Here is a 17,904-nt window from a genome sequence, read left to right on the forward strand (position 1 = left end):
GAGAAGTCCTCTCTGATCTTCAGGCTTCCCTCACTTCCAGTCTGAGTCAAGCACGCTCTGGCCTATGAACTTATTAAATGGCACAAATGTGCCTGTTTCCTCTACTACACTTATGAGCTCCCCAAGGGGCTTGACAGCATCTTATTCTTCTCCAATTTATCCCATATTATACGGCACAATGTCTGAAACACTATAGAAATTTAATAAATGCTTGAAAATAAATAAGATGACTTCTCCAAATAAATGAATTTGTACCCCTTTAAACTCCAGAAAATTTTTATTTTAAGCTATATATTATCCACACAATCTCGAGCAAGTTACTTAATTCCCCTAAGGTTCATTTTCCTCATCTGTAAAATGGCAATAATAGGAGTACAGATATAATAAGAGGTACTGTAAAGTCAAAATGAGTCAATAAATGAGAAAGACTTAGAAAAGCACTCAGCACATAGTAAGTATTCAATAAATATGAGCTGTTACCGTCTTCACTTTTTCCTGAATGACTTGGCAACATCAATATAAGTGTCAGTTTTATGCTGTGCTTTAATAAAGTGATACATTTGGAAGCTATCAAGCTATCTAAGGAAGTTTGTCCTTCTATTAAATGAACTCAGACTGCTGGGGTTTTTTAATCCTCATGGCTATCATTTTCCTATTTTCTTCCTTGCTATCAGCTGACATTTCTTGCTAAAACCAATGTGTCTGTCCATCGCATTGACACTCCAATTTTTAATATATCACACTTAACATTTTATGGACTAGGAAAACATATTACTAAGCTTCTTAGAATAATGTGTAAAGTAATAGATACGGGACTATGAACAAAATCCTAATCATAAGGAATTTTCATGTGAAGAAAATAAAAAGTGTGTTATCACATGGACATATTGATTTCCTAGATGCATTTTGTGCTTTCTTCCTGTCAACAGAAAACACTCTATATTTCTGAGTAACAAACTTCTGGTATAATTAAAGTGGTATCTCACTAGCATGCCCACTGTAGAAGGATAATATGGCATACTGGAAAGAGCAAAGACAACGCAGACTGAGACCAAATTTTGATTCTATTTACCCATGTGAACTTCAGTGATTTGTTTAGCATTTCTGAGTCTTACTTTCTTCACATTAAGATAAAAATACTTCTGGAATAATAAGACCTATAGGATTAGAAATTGTCTATGTAAATAACCACAGTTCCAATAAACAACAGGGCTCAAAATACAACAATTGTTAAAGTTATCGTCTGTTCATCCACAATTGTCTTTAGATTGCCATCCAAATATTTAAATATTTTAACTTTTCACAGCTTTATATTTTACTCCCTGAAATACCTCTATTTTGGTTTTATAACAAATCTAAATATTTTACTGGATCAGTAATGCCTTGATAAAATGAACTTAGTCTGCTTTTCTTTTTTAATCACCATTTAGGGCTTCCCTGGTGGCACAGTGGTTGAGAGTCTGCTTGCCGATGCAGGGGACACGGGTTCGTGCCCCGGTCGGGGAAGGTCCCACATGCCGCGGAGCGGCTGGGCCCGTGAGCCATGGCCACTGGAGCCTGTGTGGATGAACCTCTGCACATCCAGAGCCTGTGCTCCACAACAGGAGAGGCCACAACAGTGAGAGGCCCACGTACCGCGAAAAAAAAAAAAAAAATCTCCATTTAAAAAACAATGTTGAATATTAAAATTTTAATCCAATATATCTAAATTATCCACAGGTAGTTTTGGTAAAAGAAGAATTAAAACTTTATCCCTTTTGTTCCCTGCCTTGATTGGAATAAATTGAGTGGCCCTGGCTTGTCGACTAATACTCATCCACTATGTATTCTGTTGATGGTTTTCTTTGAACAGTTCTGTCTCCACATGTCTCCAAATCGGCCTTTCATTTTTCAAATAAATATTAATAAATTATAGATGTCTTTGTTAAACAGACTGACTCTTAATAATAAAAGGAAACAAGATAGGAGTAAAGGAGAACTATATAAAATGAAGACACCCCAATGCCAATTAATATGACATCAATGGTTTATCTAATTTTTAGGGGAACAGTAAGCATACAATTAATATAGTGTGCTTAGTCTATTGCCTGATCTAGCCATTTTTCAATATTCATGTACAAATGGTGATATCTAATATATACAGCAGGTTATAAATTCTAATTTAGATCACAACTTCCCATTCTTAGAACAATAAACTACAATATTTATCATCATGTCACATTCAAGACATATTGGACTATCTTTTTTGATCCACTTCCAGATCTAGTCTAAACTGTGGTAGAATTGTCTCTAATTCCCCTAGAAGATATCTGAGAATTTAGGGGTGGTTAAAGGAGGGAACTGATATATTATGACTGGATGGCTATCTCTGTCTGATTAATTACTCTTTACTTTAAGATGTCTACATTTTAAACTTCTCATTATGAAATATATCTCTCAAATGAAATATATCTTTCAGATCTCTGGAACATATTTAAAATTAAATTTTAGTCCTTTAACATTTGAAAGTAGAGTTTCTACTAGCTCAGATTCATTATTGATTTTGCTGTGTCACCTAAAATTTAATTATAAAGATGACACTTTAATCCTAGTGAAACTGGTTGGTTTATTATAAGCGAGGAACAAAAATGCCAACAGACAGATCAGAGCTCCAGAAATATTTTTTGATTTTTTTCCAACAGAATGAGTTATATTAACTTGGAAATGTATGCACAAATAAACTTCAAATGTTATTCTTGTAGCAGTGGACATTCATAAGGGCAATGATACCTGACATTGTGTTTCCTTTTTAGGCATTTAATGACTCGTTGCATCATTAAACATCATTCACTCCCTGCTTTTCATGGACCCTCGAGCTAGTCATTAACTCCTTAGTGAGGAATGTGAACAATGGAATTATTGCCTAATTGTAGTTACAATCTTCTCTCCCCTGTTAACACGTATCTATATAACTAATATCAGAAACTTTATTATTTCTACTACCTCTGTAGCGACTGATGCCTTCACTGAATGATTTTTAAATCTACCTGTTTTATAAGAGAATATTGTTACAGATATAAATTGCGTACACAGAATTACATTTTTCAATTTTTTAGAAAATAACAAAAGTTACCAATAAAATAATCCATATAAAATGATAATTTAAAATCGAAACTTGAACAGTACTGAAAAATAACTCAAGTAGAAAACTATATTTTTAAAATATAAGCTATATTTGTCAAATAAATTTTTCTTTCTGATTATTAGCTTAATTTATATTTATTAATTTTGAATGCTTCTTTCCCAATGGATAAATCAGTGGTACAGAAGTGCATATTCTATGATTTTAGTGGTGAAATATTTTAAGGTATATTCTAAAAGTAAAAATATGTACTGTTTTAAAAGTGCTTGTCTTTCATTATTTGATTGCCCTAGGATAGAGAGTTATTGGATTTTTTTTTCTATTGATGGTTTCCAGATTAGACTATAGACTAGAGATGACAAAATGCAGCCCACAAGTCACATTCAGCTCCCAGGTATATATGTTTTTATAAAAATTCAATTAATTCAAATACTTAAAATTGACTTCTAAGAGAAAATTTAGAGAAAACCTTTTGACTTTGGTTTAGGCAAATATTTCTCAGATACAACACCAAAGCTCAATCCTTAAAAAGAAAAAAATGATAAACTGGACTTCACCAAAATTAGAAATGTGTGTTCTTTGAAAGTCACTGTTAGAAGAATGAAAATACAGGCAACAGACTAAGAGAAAATACTTTTCAAATCATAAATCTGATAAAGGACTTGTATCCAGAATTTATAAAGATCTCTCAAAATTCAATAAAAGAAAAACCAACAACCCAATTTAAAAACAGAGAAAGGATTTGAAAAAATACTTTACCAAAGAACATATATGGATGGGAAATAAGCACATGAAATTATGCTCAACATCATTAACCATTAAGGAAACATAAATGAAAACCACAATGAGATTTTACTACAAACATATCATAATGGCTTAAAAAAAAAAACTGACGACACCAAGTGCAGGATGTGGAGGAACTAGAACTCTGATTCATTGGATGGGTCGCAAATATTTTTCCAAGTGGAAACTTCGTATGTAGTTAAACATAAACTTACCACATAACCCATAAACCTCACTGCTAAGTGTTCACACAAATGAAATAAAAACTTAAATTTACACAAAAATCTGCACATGAGTGTTTATTAGTAATCACCAAACTATGAGAACAGCACAAATATTGTTCAACTGGGAAATGGATAAACAAATTATGGTTCATCTGTACAATGGAATGGAAGAGGACTCAGCAATAAAAACAAATTACTACTAAACACAATAACCTAGATGTATCTCAAGTTCACTAAGCTAAATGAAAGCAGCCAGAGTCTAAAAGCTACATACTATATGATTCTATTTATATGACATTGTTGAAAAGACAAAACCATAGATACAAAACCAAAACAAAACCACTAGTTGCCAGGTCCTGGGGATGTGGAGGAAGAACAGACTGCAAAAGGACACAAGGGAAATTTGGATATGATACAATTGTCCTGTGTTGACTGTGGTGGTGGTTACACAACTGTATACATTTGTGCATTCTCAGAACTTTACAATTAAAAGGGCAAATTTTACTATATGTAAATTATGCTCTTTTAAGAAGATACAGGGGGAAAATGGTACAATAATTCAGAAATTTTACATGTTATTACTGACTATTTTATCTTCGGGAAAAAAGAGGAAAATCAGGCAATACTAGGACAATATTTAGTTATTCAACAAATATTTATGGAGCACCAACTGTAAGTCAGGTACTGTTCTAAACAAAGAGAATGCAGTTAGGAATAAAGCAAACAAAAATCTTCAAGTTTATGGACCTATATTTCAGAAGAGGGAGACACAATTACCACATATACAATGTAAAATATATAGGAAGTCAGATGCTGATGAGTGCTAGAGAGAATAATAAAGCAAAGAGTTGACAGAGTCAAAAGTTGAATATTGAAATTTAAAATAACATAGATAAGGAAAGCTTCACTGAGAAGGTGCATTTGAACAAATACCTGAAGGAGATGAGATAGCTAGATATGCATTTTTCTGTATGCAGGAAGAGGGAAAGGCAAGGGCAAAGGCCGTGTGACAGGAGTGTACCAGGTATGCTCAAGGAGAAATACATTGGCCGATGAGCCTGAATTAGAGTGAGGAGGGAGGAAGGATAATAGGGGATGATGTCAGAAAGTTAAATGGAACCAGATTGGGCATGCTTCATTTTCACTGCTACGGAAAGCCATTAAGTGTTTTCAGATAGGAAATGGCATTAATTGGCTACAGTAATACTAAGACAAGACTGGTGGAAAAGGTACAAGTAGCAAGACTAAGATGTTATTACAACAGTCAAGATGCGAAACAATGATGGCTTGGATAAGAGATAGTGAGATGTTCAGTTATATTATCTTTGGCAGGCAAAACCAACAAGGTGTGGAAATATTTGTAAGATATGGGATGAAAAAGAAAGTGAGAAATCAAAGATGACTATAAGGTTTTTTACTTAAGCAGTTATAGAAGTGAAGTTATCATTTACTGAGAAGCAGTAGGTTTGGGGGTGGGGAATATTTAAAGTTAGGTTTTAAATATATTACATTTGCAATGCCTAATAGATATCAATTGGAGAGGTGAGACAGGCAGTTGGGTATATGATTTTGGAGATCAAGGTATGGGGTAGAAATATAGATAGCATTTAAATCCTGAGACTAGATGAGATCACCAAGAGAATAAGGATAAACAGAAAAGTGAAGTGTTTCAAGGACTAACCTCAAGATCACTCCAAAGTTTATTGGCCAAAGAGTAGAGAAAGAACCAGTATAGGAAATTAGAAGGAGCAATTGCTAAGGTAGGAAGGAAACCAAAAGAATGTTTCCTCAGAAACCATATGAAGAATGTGCTTCAAGGAGAAGGAGATAATCAATTGTGTCCAATACCTTTGATATGTCAAGAGAGATAAGGACTAAGAATCAAGAAATGGATTTAATAAAATGGAGGTCATAGGTGACCTTGATAAGAGACATAACAGTGGTGTCATAGAGGCAAATGCCTCACTGGATTGGGATCCAGAATGAAATGAGAGAAATTGAAGACAGTAAGTAAATGCCATTCTTTTAAAAAGAGCTTTGTTGTCAAGAGAAGTAGCAAAATGTGATGGCAGCTGAAAGGGTGTCAAAGAACGTGGTGTCAAAAGAGGTTTCTAGTTTTTGTTTTTTCCCAAGATGAAAGGATATCTGTAGTTTGAAGCAGATGATACTCTACAAAGGGGAAATTAATAATGTGGGAAAACTAGGAAAAACTGCTGAAAGCTTGTCTTTGAACATGATAGAGGGAACAGGATCTAGTGGATAAGTAGAGAGTTTAGTCCTTTCTAGAAACACAGCTCATCTACAGAAGTGAAAGCATCTGGGTAGAGATGCTGGTATAGGTCGATGGATAGATGTGATGATGGAAGGTTGTGGAAATTCATTTCATTGCTTCAATTTTCTCTGTTAGATTATAAGGATGAGAGTTAGAGCAAGAGAGAAGGTGACAGAAGTTTGTGAAGAACAGAGAGGGTGTGAAATAGTCATTTTGAAGAGTGAGTATGTGAATGAATCCAGCTATCCTGACAAATCAAAAAATTGGAGAACTTTGTCCCTCACTGCCACATAACAATCTGATTTTTCATCGTACCCTTTCATGTGTGGGGAGGCAGCTAAACAAACATTCATAAGAAGGAACCAAGTCTCAGGAGATGGTGATAATGCTGCCACGAGCTACTATTACTGAGCACCTAGTATATGCAAAACATTTTATATAAATAAACTTTAATTCTCACAAAGACCCTGCAAAGTACATAAATATTATTATCCCTCATTCACAGAAAAGAAAACCAAACTGTACAGAAGTTAATGTAGTTGAGATTCCACAGCTAGGAGCATCACAATTGTCACTTAAACCCAGATCTGTTTCTTTCAAAAGGGCATTTGAAAGTGATCACCCTTGTTCAGTGGCATTTAAGCCTTTTTTTCTGTTCCAACATACCGGAGAGATAGACAAATTCCCATGAGTAACAGTAGAACAGTGTTCCCATCAGTAACAAGGAGAGAACAGTGTTCCCATCAGTAACAAGGGGAGAAGTATGTGTCAGACTCTCCAAGGGAAGCATAGTTTGAAAAAAGAAGCTAATTTTGAAATGATTGGGGACCTCTCTTAGAACAGGAAAACATGCTGCCCACCTTCACCTTCAGCCTCCTTTGTTGAGATTCACCCTCTTTAATGGTCAAAATTAATATAAATCTACCTGTCTGGATATATTTCCAACTTGCAAAGCCATCTCATTTAATTAATAGTGGAACACTATTTTTTGCTAGGGTTTGTAAATAGAGTAAGTCCCCTATATACAAACCTTCAAGTTGCAAACTTTCAAAGATGCAAACGTCTGTTCGTATATTCAATCACGTAAATTAAGTTCACATGTCTGGTGTACATCGTCACGTGCATGCATCCTCTATAAGTGGTTGTGCTTTTGTGTACTTTACTGTATAGTACTGTATAGAGTACAGTAGTACAGTATCTTTATTTCAGGCTAGATCTTCAAGAGGACGACTGCATTGAAGTCCTTGCTGTGCAACACGAGGAGTTTATGAATGAAGACCTAGTGGAATTGGAGGCCCAGAGAAAGGACAAAGAGAGACAAGAGGAAGAAGAAGTAACTGAAGAACCGAAGAGATTCATGACACACAAAATGGCAAGGGGATTTTCTTTATTTGAGGAGGCACTATTAGTTTTTGAGGCACAGGTCCCAAACGCAGAATGGTACACAAAGGTTGCAGCAGCCATTCAGAATGCAATCCAGTGCTACCGTGTCATCTATGATGAGAAAAAAAGAGCTACTACCCAGACATCACTGGATCATTTTTTCAAGAGGGTAGATAGAGTTGAATCCAGCAAGGAACCAGAACCTGTGCCATCAACATCAGGCGTGAGTGAAATTGCAGCTTGCCCTCCTCTCCTATTGCTGTCGATCCTTCAGCTCTACCATCTCCCACCTCCTCTCCCTCCTCCAGTCAGTAACTCTTCTTGCCTGTTCACTCCAGGCCAGTCCCTGTATGCCAGCTGTTGTACTGTACTACTGTACTTTTCAAGGTAGTGTACTATAAGATTAAAAATGTTTTATTTTTTGTGTTTTTTATGTATTGTACTATATAGCCAATTGTGTTAGTTGGGTACCTAGGCTAACTCTGTTGGACTTACAAACAAACTGGACTTACGAATATGCTCTCGAAACAGAACTCGTTCGTATGCAGGGGACTTACTGTATTTACATAAATATGTCAGATATTACAGAGATTGAATAGCCCTCAATCAGTGACTGTCCAGGACTTGTGGAAAAATGGGAATGATGCTTCAAGACTCGGAATGGCACTTTACCAAAAATTTAAGAATGTATGGAGAGACTGACATCAATATTCAGCAATGTTCTATATTAATATGAGGATTCAAGATCACTTGGAAAAATAAATGGAGACCCCTAGAAGCCAACATTGGTTCACTAAAAACCTGTCAGATAATTTTTTTCTGACTGGTTGCTCAGAGTACATTTCTTCAAAAGGAATTTGACTAGGCTTTCCAGGTTATCTTTGTGAACAAGATTGCTAAGTATAGACTTCATGGTAATGCAAACAGGTAAAGAAAAATAAATATTTAAATGACCACTACTCAAAGGATACAAATTAATTCAAGCAATTGGCCAGGGATAGGGGCCAATCACGCTCTATCTTATGGAGCAAGGAGTAGCTACATGTTATTTGGAATTATTGTATGAGAAAAATTTGTCACTTCATCCCCATTTATTTATTTATTCAGTAATTTATTTGATTGGTGCCAACCTAAATTACAAATGGCAGCTCGAAAGTGTAGCTGTTCCTGGGTATAGAGGAGGAGTTACAAGTAAAAATGTTGCTATGGTCACCTTTTTCCTGCATTATAAGTAATAAATCGTGTTGCCATCACCACAATCCGTACCTCATGGTGCTGACTATATACTGCAAATTGATTTCTACCTTATATATTTACTTCTGCCATGTAAACATTATTAGGCATCTGATAAATATTGTAACATTATTTTTTCATTTAAAATAAACATTTACAAAGCCAAAAATTGCATCCAACAAGAGAAGAAACACTACCATAAAATATATGTGGAATATTAATCACAACAGAAGGCGTGGTATGTACATAAAATGGAATCCTACTCAGCCATAAAAAATAATGAAATTTTGCCATTTTCAGCAACATGGATGGACTTGGAGAGCATTATGCTAAGTGAGATAAGTCAGACGGAAAAAGACAAATATTGTATGCTATCACTTATATGTGGAATCTAAAAAATACAACAAACTATTGAATATAACAAACAATAAGCAGACTCACAGATATAGAGAACAAACTAGTGGTTACCAGTTGGCAAGGGAAGCAGGGAGGGACAATATAGCGATAGGAGATTAAGAAGTACAAACTATTAGGTATAAAATAAGCTACAAGGATATATTGTACAACATGGGGAATATAGCAAATATTTTATAATAACTGTAAATGGAGTATAAACTTTAAAAATTGTGAATCACTATATTGTACACCTGTGACTTATAGAATAGTATATCAACTACACTTCAACAAAAAAATTTTAAAAACAGACCATATGCTAAACCAGCAAATCTCAATAAATCTAAATACAAATTATACAGTATATGTTTGCTGAACACAGAAACATTAAATTAGGAATTAATACTAGAAAGATATCTGGAAATTTTTGAAATATTTATAAATTACACAGCATACTTTGAAATAAACCATGGGTCAAACAGAAATTTACAAGGGAAATTAGAAAACGTTTTGAAATGAATGAAAATAAAATCACAACATATCAAAATTTGTAGAATGCAGATAGTACAATATTTAGCAAGTAACTTACAGTGTTAAATGCTTTTATTTTTTTAAAAAAATCTAAAATCAGCCATCTAAACTGCCATCTCAGGAAGCTAAAATTAAATAAATAAACAATTAAACCCAAGTAAAAAGAAAGAGGGAAATAAATTTAATTGTAATCAGTGAATTAGAAAACAGACAACAATAGAGAAAAATTAATGAAACCAAAAGCTGGTTCTTTAAAAATGTAAACAAATTGATAAACCTCTAGTTAATTGGTTGAGGAAAGAAGAGAAAAGACTCAAACTAGAAATATGAGAAATAAAAGAGAGGGAATCATTATCAATCATATGGAATTTAAAATAATAATGAGACTATTATAAAAATTTATTACAATAAATTTGACAACTTAGATGAAATAAGCACACTTCTTAAAAGACTTAATCACTAAAACTGATAGAAAAATTAGAATATGAATAGCCTCATATCTATCAATGAAACTGAATTCATAATTTATAACATTCTTACAAACAAAACTCCATGACCAAATTGCTTCATAGATGAATTATTTTAAATACTTAAGGAAGAAATAATACCAAGCCTACAATTTTTTCCCAGAAAGTAAAGGATGGGAGAAGAGTTTTCAACTCATTCTAGGAGCTCAATATTAACTTTATACCAAAACCAGACATCAACATTATAAGAAAACTACAGGGACTTCCTTAGTGGTCCGATGGTTAGGACTTGGCACTTTCACTGCCGTGGTCCTGGGTTCAATCCCTGGTCAGGGAACTAAGATATTGAAAGCCTCATGGCATGGCCAAAAAAAAAAAAACACACAAAAGAAAAGAAAACTATAGACCAATAGTCCTCACGAGCACAGACTTAAAAATCATTAACAAGATATTAGCAAATCAAATACAGAAAATAATATTTAAATAGAAAATACATCCTGACCAAGTGGATTCATCCTAGAGATGAAAGTTTGATTAACATTTGAATATTAATCAATGTAGTCCTCCATATTAACATAATAAAGGAAAAGACCCAGAGGGTCACTTCCATTTAACAAAAGATGTGCAGACTCAAGATTGTCGGTATACTGAAAACTATAAGATATTGCTAGGATAAATGAAAGAAAACCTACACAAATGTAGAGATATACCATGCTCATGGATTGGAAACCTCAATGTTAAGATGTCAGTTCTCCCTAAATTCGTCTGTAGATTCAATGCAATTCTAATCAATATCCCAGCAGTCTTTTTCATAGAGATTGACAAGTTTATTCTAAAATTTATATGGAAATGCAAAGGGCATAGGAGACAAAACAATTTTGAAAACAAAGATGAAAAATGGAGGAATAATTCTACCTGCTTCTTACTATTTTTCTACAAAGATCAAAATAGTGAGGTGTTGATGCAAGGATAGACATACAGATCAATTGAACAGAAATAAATTGACCAGAAATAGACCCTCACATTTATGGTCAGTTGATTTTCAACAAAAATGCCAATGTAATTCAATAGGAAAAGCATAAGCTTTTCAAAAACTCTTGTTAGAACAACTGGATGTCCATGTGGGGAAAAAAATGAACCTTGATCATGATGACCTTATATACCCAAAAAAGGAATTTGAAATGGATGATAAACCTAGACGTGTAAGTAAATTTATAAAATATCTAGAAGAAATGAGGAGAACATTTTGGTGAACCTAAGTCAGGCAGAGTTTTATTAGATAGGGCACAAACGTCACAAACTATAAAAGGAAAATAGTAAATTGGATTTCAAAAAAAATTTAAATGTCTGCTTTTAGAAAGACACAATTTGGAAAACAAAAAAGCAGGTTAAAACTTGGAAAAATATTCACAGTGCATATATTGGATTAAGGATTTGTATCAGTAGTATAAAAATAACTTTTACAATATAATAATAACTAGAAAAAAGACAACTCCCATTAAAAAACAAGCAAATGATTTGAACAGATACTGCACAAAAAAGATAAACATCTTGCAGATATGCAAATTTTTAAAAGTTCAATACCATTAGTCATCAGAGAAATGCAAACTAAACTCACAATATAATATCATCATATGCTAACTAAAATTAAAAAGCTGAAAAATCAAGTTTTCATGACGATGTGGAACACCTTCAGTTCTCATACTCTTGATGGGAGTGTAAAATGAAACTCCCATTTTGGCAGTTTATTGTGCATACACTTCCACTTTCTATATGACCCAACAATCCTACTATTAGCTATTAGCCCCAAGGAAATAAAAATAAAGTAAATTCAAAGACTTAGACATAAATGTTCATAGCAGCTTTATATATAATAGCCCCAAATCTGGAAATAACCCAAATATTCATCAACAGGTAAATGGATAAACCAATTGTGGTATTTCCATAAATGGAATGTTACTCATAACTAATAAAGGAATGTACTACTGAAACACACAAAAACATGGATGAGTCTATAATGTATTATGCTTGTTATGGACTGAACTTTTGTGTCCCCCTAAAATTCGTATATTGAGTCCCTAACCTCCAATGTGGCTATATCTGGAGATAGGGCCACTAAGGAAGTAAATAAAATTATATAAGGTAATAAGGGTGGGGCCTTATCCAATAGGATTAATGTCCTCATAAGAAGAGATACCAGAGAGCTCGCTCTCTCTCTTTGTCTGCATACATGCACTGAGGAACGTCCATGTGAGGACCCAGCAAGAAGGTGGCCATCTGAAAGCCAGGAAGAGAGCTCTTGCTCTCCAACCCTGCCAATACCTCGATCTTGGACTTCGCCAGAACTGTGAGAAAATAAATATCTATTGTTTAAGGTACCCAGTCTGTGGCATTTCATTACAGGAAGCCTGAGCAGACTAAATGCAATGCATGTAATAATCAATACACAAGAGAAAACATAATGTATGATTCCATTTATATAACGTTATAGAATAGGGGAAAAACTTTAGTGGCACAAATCAGATCAAGGATTGCTTGAACCTAGGGGTGGGAGAGGGACTGAATAGGAAGGGGTATAGGGAAATTTGGGGGCATGATAGAATCACATCAATAGCTCTAATTTTCATACCACATCTAGGATATGAATAGAGTATGTATCTCTTTGGGGAAGAAAAAAAAGGCCACAAAGTATCCATAGGAATGCAATCAGTATTCTCAGGAGCTTGAAAAAAAATCCTATGATGAACAATTGAAAGAAACTGAGTTGTTCTGCCTGAAACAGGAAAAACATGAAGGTGAGATAAGGCAAAGATAGATATCTTCAAATATTTGATAACTGCTATGCGGGAAGTTAAGTGATTCAGAGTCTGTGTAACTGTAGAAAGTAGATATGGATGATTAGAGAAAAGTTACAATGGAAACTTTAAAGCTCAATTTGACAAAGTACCTTCAAATAATTAGAGCTGTCCAACAATACTCTCAACTCTAGAAACAAGTGATTTGATCGGGGTAAGCAATACCAATTACTGTCATTTTCTATAATATTTCAGAATAATTATCATTCAGGCATTAATAACTTTGCATATGATTAAACATGTGTCAGTTTAACTTTGTTGTTTTATTACTATACTAAACAATTCTGTTCTTGCATTCTCAGTTTTTTTAATTCTTATTACAAAACATGATCCTCCACTCATAAGTTAAAACAATTAGAGAGAATATTGCTCAGCAACACTATGTACACTTGTTAAATGCTGTGGAAGAAGTGAAAAATTCATCAGATGTTTTTATGATGGACTAATTTTTAGTACATTTTAAATCAAACAGATATAACTTTTAGTGTAAATATCTGAAAAAGCCATCTTTTTATAATGTCATATAAATGCTGGCACTATTATAGCACTGTCACCAATGAGAAGAAATAGTATTTCAATTGATGAGTTCAAGTTATTTATTGTAACATTTTGTGTTACATTTTAAAATGTGAGTATACTCAGTTCAGATTTTGGGAAAAATAAAAATCCTTTTTTATTATTAATGGCAATAAATCATACATCAATTGTACAACAAATATCTTTGTTATCCTTGTTTTGAAATCAGAGAAAAGTATTCAATGCGTGTACATGAATCATAAATATACAATTATATGAATCACAAATATAACCTCCCACACATGTAGGTTTCGACTTTACTTTTTAAAAAACCATCTTAACCATTTTTAGGTGTACAGTTCAGTGGCATTAAATACATTTATAATGTGCAACCATCACCATCATCCATCTCTATCTCTTTTTATCTTGTAAAACTGAAATTTCATAACCATTAAAAAATGACTCCCCATTCCCCTCTCTCCCTAGTCCCTAACGACCTCCATTCTACTGTCTGTCTGTATGATTTTGGCTACTCCACATACCTCAAGTAAGTGAAATCATATAGCATTTGTCTTTTTGTGACTGGCTTATTTCACTTAGCATAATGTCCTCAAGGATGATCCCCATTGTAGTATATGTCAGAATTTCCTTCTTTTTAAGGGTGAATAATAGTCCATTGTATGTATATACCACATTTTGCTTATCCACTTATTCATCAATGGACATTTGAGTGGCTTCCACATTTAAGCTATTGTGAATAAGGCCACTATCAACATGGGTGTACAAATATCCCTTCGGGATCCTGCTTTCAGTTTTTTTTTTTTTTGTATATATACCCAGAAGTGGAATTTCTGTATCATATGGTAGTTCTATTATTAATTTTGGAGGGATCTGCCAAACAGTTTTCCATAGTGGATGCACCATTTTACATTCCAATAGTGCACAAGGGTTCCAATTTTTCCACATCCTCACCAACACTTCTTATTTTCTGTTTATTCATAGTATCCATCCTAGTGGGTCTGAACTGATATCTCAGTGTAGTTTTGATTTGCATTTCCCTAGTGATTAGTGATGTTGAGCATCTTTTCATGTGCTTATTGGACATCTGTGTATCTTCCTTGGATACATTTCTATTTAAGTCCACCCATATTTAAATCAGGTTGTTTCTATTTTTGTTGTTGAGTTTTCAGTGTTCTCTATGTATTCTGGATATCAATCCCTTATCAGATTTATGATTTTCAAATATTTTCTACTATTCTGTGGGTTATCCTTTTACTCTGATAGTCTTTAATGCTAAAAAATATTTTTAATTTTCATGAATTCAATTTGTCTATTTTTTTCTTTTGTTGCCTGTGCCTGTGGTGTCAAATTCAAGAAATCACTGTCAAATCCAATGTCATGAAGATTTTGACCTATGTTTTCTTCTAAGAGTCTTATATTTTTAGGTTTTACATTTAGGTCTTTGGTCCATTTTGAGTTAATTTTTGTATATGGAAGTAAAGTTCCAAATTCATTATTTTGCTTGTGGATATCCAGTTTTCCCAGCAGCATTTGTTGAAAAGAATTTCCTTTCCCCATTGAAGGGTCATGGCACTCTTACCAAAAATCATCTGAATATGTATGCAAAGGTTTATCTGGGGGTTCTCCATTCTATTCCACTGGTCTATGTGTCTGTCTTTATGCCAGTACCACACTATTTTTATTACTGCAGCTTTGTAGTAAGTTTTGAAATCAGAAAGTGTGAATCCTCCATCTTTGTTCTGCTTTTACAAAATTGTTTTGGCAATTTGGGGTCTCATGAGATTCCACATTAGTTTTAGGATGGGTTTCCATATTACTAAAAAAAGTCATTGGGAATTTGAGAGATTGCATTTAATCTTTGGATCACTTTGAATTGTATGGACATCTTAACAATAGTAAGTCTTCTAATCCATAAACCTGGGATATGTTTCCATTTATTTATGTCTTCTTTAATTTATTTCAGCAATATTTTGTAGTTTTATTTTTTAAAGTGCTTCATCTTCTTGGTTAAGTTTATTCCTAAGTATTTTATTTTTTATTCTATTGTAAATGGAATCATTTTCTTAATTTTCTATTCAGATTGTTCATTTTTAGTGTATAGAGATGAAATTGATATTTGTGTGTTGATTTTGTATCCTGAAACGTAACTGAATTGACTGGTTCTAAGAGTTTTTTAGTGGAGTCTTTAGTGTTTTTTATACATAAGAATACATCCTCTACAAACAGACAATTTAACGTCTTATTTCCAATTTGGATGTCTTTTATTTTTTTCTCTTTCCTAATTGCTCTGGATTGGATTTCCAGTACTATGTTGAATAGAAATGGTGAGAGTAGGTATCCTTATTTTGTTTCAGTACTTAGAGGAAAGTTTTCACTTTTTCATTCTTGAGTATTATGTTACCTGTGGACTTTCATAATGACCTTTATTTTATTGAGATAAGTTATTTCCATACTTATTATGTTGAGAGTTTTTATCATGAAAGGGTGTTGAATTTTTTCAAATGTTTTTAAGGCATGTATGGAGATGGTCATAAAATTTTTGTCCTTTATTCCCTTATTGTCACATTTAATGATTTGTGTGTGTTGAACCATCCTTGCACCCCAGGAATAAATCCCACTTGATCATGGGGTATGATCCTTTTAATATACTGTTGAATTCAGTTTGCTAATAGTTTGTTGAAGATGTTTGCATCCATGTTCATCAGGAATATTGGCCTGTAGTTTTCTTCTCTTACCATGTCTTTGTCTTGCTTTGGTAACAGCGTGATGTTGGCCTCATAAAAATAAGTTTGGAAGAGTTTCAGAAGGATTATTGTTCATTCTTCTTTAAATGTTTGGTAATATTTGCCTGTGAAACCATTTATTCCTGGGCTTTTCTCTGTTAGGTGGTTTTTTAAATTACTAATTCAATCTCCTTTTTTGTTATTGGTCTATTCAGGCTTTCTATTTCTTCTTGAATCAGTCTTGGTAGGTCATATGTTTCTACAAATTTATTCATTTCTTCTACATGGTCAAATATTCTCATGTATAATTGTTCTTACTCATTTCTGATGATCTTTTTTATTTCTGTGGGATTAGTTGTAATATCTTCTCTTTCATTTCTGATTTTATTTATTTAAGTCTTCTCTCTCTCATTTTTGGTCCAACTAAACGTTTGTCAATTTTGTTTATCTTTTCAAGAAACAAGTGTTAGTTTTGTCAAATTATTTAAGAGTATTTCTATGACTTAGTTCATTTATTTCTGCTCTAATCTTTATTGTTTCCCTTTTTTCTCCTGACTTTAGGCTTAGTTTGTTCTCCTTTTTCTAGTTCCTTGACACATAAGTTAGATTGTTTACTTGAGATCTTTCTTCCTTATTTAATATAGGCATTTATCAATATACATGTCCCTTTAAGTACTGATTTTGCTATATCTGATAAGTTTTTGTATGTTGTATTTTCATTTTTGTTTGTCTTGAGAAATTTCCTAATTTCCCTTTTGATTTCTTCCTTGATCCAATGGTTAAGAGTGTGTTGTTTAATTTCCGTGCATTTGTGAGTTTTCCCAATTTCCTTTTGTTATTGATTTCTAATTTTATTCCATGTGGGATCAAACCAAATGTCTATAAGCAGATAACTGGATAAGTAAATTGATATATAGTCATACAATGGCTTACAATAACAATGAAAATGAATAAATAATACTTACATGCAATGACATGGATGAATATTTCAAACATAATGTTGAGTGAAAAAACAAACCACAGCAGTTCACACTGTATGACTAAGAAAAAAAGTAATCTATGGTGTTAGAAGTAAAGACGGTGGTTGCTTTTGGGAATAGGGTGGAGGTAGTAACTGGAAGGTACTGAAGAATGACTCTGCTGTGCTGGCAATGCTCTATTTCCCAATCTGGGAAGTGGCCACATAAACATATTAACTTTTTAATAATTGAGTTCTTATATGTGCACTGCTTTGTAAAATTCAATAAAAAATTAAATATATATAAACACAGATAGTAGACAAGTATTATCAGCAGGTTTACTGGAAGGGAATTATTTTCTGGATTTCAGATTTAGATGTAGGAGAATTGTACAAATGGCCATAAGTGATAGGGTTCTTTGGA

This window comes from Delphinus delphis, chromosome X (assembly GCF_949987515.2).
Source record: "Delphinus delphis chromosome X, mDelDel1.2, whole genome shotgun sequence".
Classification (NCBI taxonomy): Eukaryota; Metazoa; Chordata; class Mammalia; order Artiodactyla; family Delphinidae; genus Delphinus; species Delphinus delphis.